General features: G+C 35.5%; 1 long non-coding RNA gene across 1 annotated transcript; it reads left to right on the top strand.

Annotated features, from left to right (window-relative positions):
• The first annotated feature begins 729 nt into the window (after positions 1-729).
• Positions 730-6,066, top strand: LOC109038409 (uncharacterized). Its single transcript, XR_002009587.2, has 3 exons — positions 730-1,016; positions 2,101-2,234; positions 4,060-6,066. It is a non-coding gene; the product is annotated as an uncharacterized lncRNA (long non-coding RNA).
• Positions 6,067-6,782: the final 716 nt, after the last annotated feature.

Genomic DNA, 6,782 nt, shown 5'->3' with positions numbered 1-6,782 from the left:
AGCGGGCAAAGCTCTTTAACGGCTCAACAAAACCCTTTAACACCATATATGAATCGACGCGTAATGGATTCCCATTGTGCCTTTTTGCAATTAGAACTTTCAAAAGTTTCCCTGTAAAAAGTTATTTGCTTTGCAAATAACTTAAAATATCCGTACGCGTGACGTCACAGAATGACGCTCAGCCAATAGCAGCACGGAGAGCGGTAGAGCGTACGGATCTATCATAGAGTACATAGAGTCGTAATGTAAATGGGAGAGCTGGCGCCATGTTCTGCTCGACGAATTCCGAGCCCGGTGTGCGCCGAGTTCGGGTCGCTTTTTCGATACATTTTCGATCCAAAATGGCGGTGTGGAATACATGGTAATTCCTATCTCCGTTGTTGTTGTTGTTGTTGTCATCGGATGACCGGGTACCTGTGTATCGCAAACAATCGATTATGTATCGAAAAAGTGACCCGGCGTCACACAGGAGTCTCGGAATTCGGGACATGGAAAATGCTTAAAAGTGGCGCCAGCTCTCCCAATTACATTACGACTCTATGTACTCTATGGGATCTATCTCGCACACGGAGCACCCGGGAGTGAATGATTATCATTTATTATTAATAAATAATTAAATAACGGGTTAGATACTGTGATATGCGTTTGGGTACAGTCAGACCAACTTTCTTTAGATGATGAAGCAAGGATAAAAAGATAATAAGGTAAGTTATATTAATTATTTTAATTTTATATTGTAGAGGATACAGTATAGAAAGTATAGATGCAGGTCTTTCTTCAAATCCCGCATTATTTAGAACTGGCGCAACTAGAAAATTGGCAAATGTGCATTGTGCCAGTCGTCATCAAGTTGTTGATGTTGTTATCAATATCAACTCTAAAGCGTCCATGTTCAGATCAGAAGCTTGGAAGCACCTGTTACTGAAACTAGCTAAGTCCAAGTTTTAAGCTAATAGTTATTTAGAATAACTTTGCTTTCTCTTAAGAAGCTCTCAGTGTGCACGACTCATTGTGAGGTAAGACTTTTCAGCCCTTCACCACTAGACTTTGGCCAGAATCCAGACACGATGAGCCGAATAAGTACTGTTAGGCTGTTACTTGGATCTTTAAAAACTAGAAATTTCATGGGATTCTTTAGGTTTAAGAGTCGTAGAAAATGATGTTTGCTCTATATTGATGGCACTGTGGTTGTGGTGGTTCTAGCTTTTCCTACGTAACACTTCTTTAAATGCATTCATTGGCTATACGGATAAGCCGATTTTAAAACCATTGAGCATACCTAGAGTAAGCATGCCCAGCTGAATGTATTTCTGCCAAACAGAACTATTTGCATTATGACATGAGCCCTGTTATGCTATGCATATATTCTTATGAGTTTTGAGGCCTATGTGTCAATGCACATAGTTCTGTTTGGTAGAAATACGTCCAGTTGTAGGTAAGTTAACTGTGGGAACTAAAGTAAGTCCTCGAGATTTAGAGAGCGCTTGAAATTTCAGCGCAAATCTGGTTACATTTTTCACTGAAAGCGATAACCTCTGATGTTCATTTACACGTATCTGTGCCTGAAGGAAGTATGTTGCGTGCAAACTATGGGCATGTGGGCACACAGTTCCTTTTTGTATAAATACATGCAGTCGGTAACTGTTCTATTTTCATTATGTAGTCATTGTAAGTTAAAACTTTCATTGAATCATTGTGACCATAGGGTTCCAATATGGCTGATCAAGACGTAACTCAGTCGCCTCATCTCTGTACTTTTTGATGATGTAGTTTGACTCTGTGAACTTGACCTCAATAATTTCAATGAATTCTCAGGGCGCTATAATTAATTCAAATATCATTGCCATGTGATATTGTCTATTGGGTACCTTCGAAGTTCCTGGTTTGCAAAGATACCTACAGCTTCAGCGGTAAATGTTGATCGGAAGATTATAGCCAAATGTATTCAGCCCAATGTATTGAAATTGGAATTAAGGAGATCAGAAATACATTCTTTGTGCATCTCTTTCAATCTAATTTGGTTCATCACAACAACTAGATACACCCAGTCATGGTTGCATCATGTATTCTGTTTTAGTGATTATATTTTTTATATTTCAGATACAGATTGAACGTTAACGCATTTCCGTATGCCTCGCTTGATTTTTGCAGCCCAAGAGGAAGTGTGACTTGGTGTAAACTCATTTATTCATAGGAAAATTCTTTACTTCTACTCGAAAGTTGCGTTGAGCGAGGTAATGAGTATTTAAATCATTCTTTACTACTGATTGTGAAACTACAATAACTTGGAGCTCCACTGATGTTTCTCAAAATTTACTATCTTCCTTTATCTATTAGATGTATTTATGCTAAATGGAACTGTGTGCAAGTGGAAAGATAGGGTGTGCTCGTGGAAGCTGAATAAGAAACAATTGGACGTATTTCTATCAAACGGAACTATGTGCATTATAAAGTGAGCCCTGTTGTGCATGTATTCTTATGGGTATCAGGGCTCATGCCCTCATGCACACAGTTCCGTTTGATAGAAATACGTCCAATTTAAAAGTGGACATAGTTCCTTTTGAGAAAATGGAAAAGCGGGATTTGACATTAAATCAAAAGGAACTGAGCGCTAACTTGTGAGCCGTTGACATGTGACAAGAGCGTTGTGGACAGGGCTCATGAGTGAGCCCCAAGAACAAGCGACGAGCTTGTCCAGCTCAGTTGTCACCGCTGACGTCACTGGCACTTAAAATCCCCATTCATTCTTATGGCCCTCAACTAACGAGCACACCCCATCTTTCCACTTGCATATAGTTCCATTTAGCTAAAATACTTCCTATTAGTTGAATAGGTATAGACTGATTTAGTGGCTAGACGTCATTCTTGCGAATAGTTCAAACCAAAACAATGGATGATAACCTCATACCTAAATTCTGAGTGATATTAGTGTGTCAAGTTGTTGATTAAAATTGTGTCATCAACAAGTCATAAATCCATTTGGTCACAAGAAAATCAGACGCACTCTCACCCCAGTGCGACTACGACAAGGTTATGCGTTTGTTTACAATTGAACCATCGAAACTGCGATGACTTAGTCATTATAGCAGTCTATTATTAGGGATTTTTTTATAAAATTTTCAGAGGTCATTTTTAAAAATGCAAAGAGAGCTCATAAAGAATTCTGTTCAATGACAGTGATAATTGGACGCATTTCTGTCAAACGGAACTATGTGCATTATGACATGAGCCCTGCTACGCATATATTCTCATGAGTCTCAGGGCTCATGTCTTGATGCACATAGTTCCGTTTGATAGAAATACGTCCAATTGGTCCTTCAATAAAGTTGGTAAAATGTAACAGAAATGGTGCTGCATCGCAAATAGAGATTCTTAGCTTAGATGTTTCACCACTGATACACTTCCGTCTATTTTTCTTCCCTGTGTGAAGGACATTCTATGAAAAGTTGAAGCTATGATGTTGATTTGGTTTCCTTTTAAAACATGTAGTGAATTTGAATCACTGCAAGCAAGGTACACGCTTTTGCTGTTTCTACGTGGATACGCTGCTTATCGACAATGAAACTCTCAAATCATCAATTTTTTCCGGTATTTTAAAATCCCAGCTCCCATTTATTGTTTTGAAAAAGAACAAATCATCATCATTCCTCGGAAGTTATTACAGGATCTTCAACACACGGAAGAGGAAAATTATGAAAGTCTTTAAGATTTGACGATGAGTAGTTTTTCTCTTAAAAATTGAGTAAGTATGACAGGAAATCTGTATCGTCGCAAACCTAGATATCAATGTTGGTTGAGAGTTGCACCAGCGTTACATGCTTGATCATTTTATTAGGCACTGCCTTTACATCTTTGACTATCTAATGACAGTAACTATGACTAACATTTTGGATAGTAATTCTACTATCTTATCTAAAACCTGTTTGAGATTTTTCCAGATTATATACCATGATTTAGTTTCCTTCTTTTGAAAATTTTAAAACGCTTTCTAAAATTAATGTTTAAAATTGTGTTTTTTTATTCCTCCAGGTTGATAATTTTTTCTTTTTCTAATTTCAGGCCTAGACCATGGAGTATGAAGGAAGCTGGCCAAAGGATGCTCCATTATAAGATTTTTAGGAAAACCTACTGGGACGATGACAACCTGCAGTCCAAAATTTTTAATCAAAATAACAGGTTCTTTTTGTAGAACATTGTCTTACATCCTCAGTAGCAGAAGTACTTTGGCTGAATTATTATCTACCAGGAAAGGAAAAAACAAAAGATCTGGTTGAGGATTGATATTTACTCTACTATTTTTTGCTCTTGAAAAAATTGATCTCAATAAATTATACTTTGATATTATTAAAGCTTTGTAGAAGAAGGCCAACGCTTTCCAATGCATGTGTGAATGCTTTTACTTTATCAAAAATGTTCAAGAGTTTAAGTTACACTGATAGAGATCCAGTGATTTTGTCATCAAAAATTAAAGTTAGCCCATGATTGTAACTCTCATGATGAAGGGAAGTAGCTCATTAAAGCTTTTCTTCTCATGTTTATCACATTTTAATTTTTCCTTCATCATCAGAATTTCAGTTCTATGCTGAATAGAACACCAGACAGGGTATGACTGAGAGTACCACAAGATATGTTCCCTTGTCAAAATATCACGAGGAACACAATTATTTGTTCAGAATAATGTATTAGCTTGAAATGGAAAAATTAGCATTTATAGTCTACATTAGAATCAGTCAATTCATACTTTCTGCTCATGATAAAACCAATATCAATTTAGTCATGGAAAAAAAGTAAGATAATCCAGCCAATAACCGAAGAACGTTATCTCCAATTATGTTCAATTTTTTTTTTAAAAAAGCAAGATTTCGAGGACCTGTAAAAACTCAAAAAATACTTGAATCCGCCAGGAAATGAAACATATATCAGGGAAAATTAGGCAAATTCTCTGGGAATGGCCATTGCAGGAACATTCCTCTCTTTTTGCTCTGAGATCATACTATTTTTCTAAACTGGGTGTCTGCTGAACTTGACTTGAAAGGAGAAACCAGACTAAATATAGCTAAGTTGATTTTCGTCTTGAAATCCGGAGGAAAATCTTGTTTCCCCTCAAGAAAAGTTAGAGATTAATGATTAGAAATCCTTGGTTTTCATCAGGGAATATTTCCAAGGAAATTAGAAAGGAATAAGTTATTATCAGGGAATGGAAAAAATCGTCAATTCTAGACACTAAATTTTAAATAAAACTGCTAAAATGTCACTTTAAAACTTTTTATGCGTAAAAAAATCTAACAAAAATTTGAAGATAAACTGATAGTTGGATGGAATTAAGCTAAACCGTCACATTACATGCAGTGTTTCAAAATCTCAGCTCCTGTTCTACATTATTTATGCTTGAAATTTTGTGGAACTTAACTTCATGAAAGAAAGAAAATTTACAACAAATTCGAGTCGGTGTTGGTTGATTTCCCTGTACAAAATAAAATATGAGATGGGATTCTGAAACACCACTTGTGAATGTGACTATTATGCTTGACTCTCTCTAGTTAGTCTTTTTTGAAAAACTAAAATGTGAGTGGACATTCACAACATAACACTCAGATTTACAATTTTATTTTCACTTTAGTCATTGATATATATTCCACGGTTACATCATACTTATAGTCTTTGCTCTTCCTTTCATGACACTACGTAAGTAATCAGTTGTTCTGCTTTTTGATGTGGTAAAAAATTGAACCCTCCCGACGCTTTCTATCTTATGATTGTTTCCCTTGCCAATGTTCTTTCCTTTTATTAACATTTTTGACAAATGGAAATTATGTGGAAAATAATCTTATATAAAAAATGTCTCTGTGTAAGTAGGTAGCTCTTTCTATTTTTTCTTCAATCTGTTTACTTTTTATATCTCAGTGTTACTCATGCACAGTTATCTTAGTCAAATCTTACATGGATTTCTAAATGCATCCATAAATCAAATATATAAAATGATTATTAAATTGTCTATAAAATAGGAAATTCTGTGTTTTCACTTTATTGATTCATTGCAAGAATTAAAATGTTATCATCAACTCATTCTTCAATACTCTTGCATAATTGTCTTGCATTTAAAAGAACAGGAAACTTACCTCCAAGAAATTGTCTTAAGTATCTAGCAAGCTGTCTTTGATGTCACCCAAAAAGGCGTTTCAGGCCTCTTTAAGGCAAAATTGTAAATTAGCAAAAATAATTCTGCTGAAAATCTTTATTCTCTTCCCAAATTCATCTACAGCGGATCAATGATAAAATCATCGCCTGAATATTGAGGATAAGGGATTCTCAATTACTCCAGCCTCTGTGTTCCCTTCAAAAGAAGACGAACATTGATTTATGTTAGTAGTTGGATGAAGATTTTACAAAAATCAACTTTAAACCAGGCTCTCAAAAGGCTAAAGTCAAAAAAATTATACTTCTCTAATCGAAAAAAATGCCTCAAATTAGATTGCAACTACGATTCTTGCAGATGAATTTTATACAGATCAACATATTTCATTTTCTTTGAAGAGAATCAAGACTTTGACAAAAAGTTGTTTCCAAATAGCTACCTATACGAGTCGATAAATCTTAAAGGCTGATTAAAAACATCAATTTTCTAAGCTCCTTTGCATTCCATTAGCTGACCTTAGTACCTTTTCCCTAAAAAATCACTGTGTAAAAGCTCCCTCTATTTCCCTGATTCCTTGTGGGATAAATGCATTATGTATTTGAAAGAGATCGTAGATGTAGGAGTAAAGTGTTGCTTTTATATTTTG

Source organism: Bemisia tabaci, chromosome 1 (genome assembly GCF_918797505.1).
Source record: "Bemisia tabaci chromosome 1, PGI_BMITA_v3".
Taxonomy (NCBI): Eukaryota; Metazoa; Arthropoda; class Insecta; order Hemiptera; family Aleyrodidae; genus Bemisia; species Bemisia tabaci.
The sequence above is the reverse complement of the archived record's forward strand: the minus strand, read 5'-3'. Positions and strand labels throughout refer to the sequence as shown.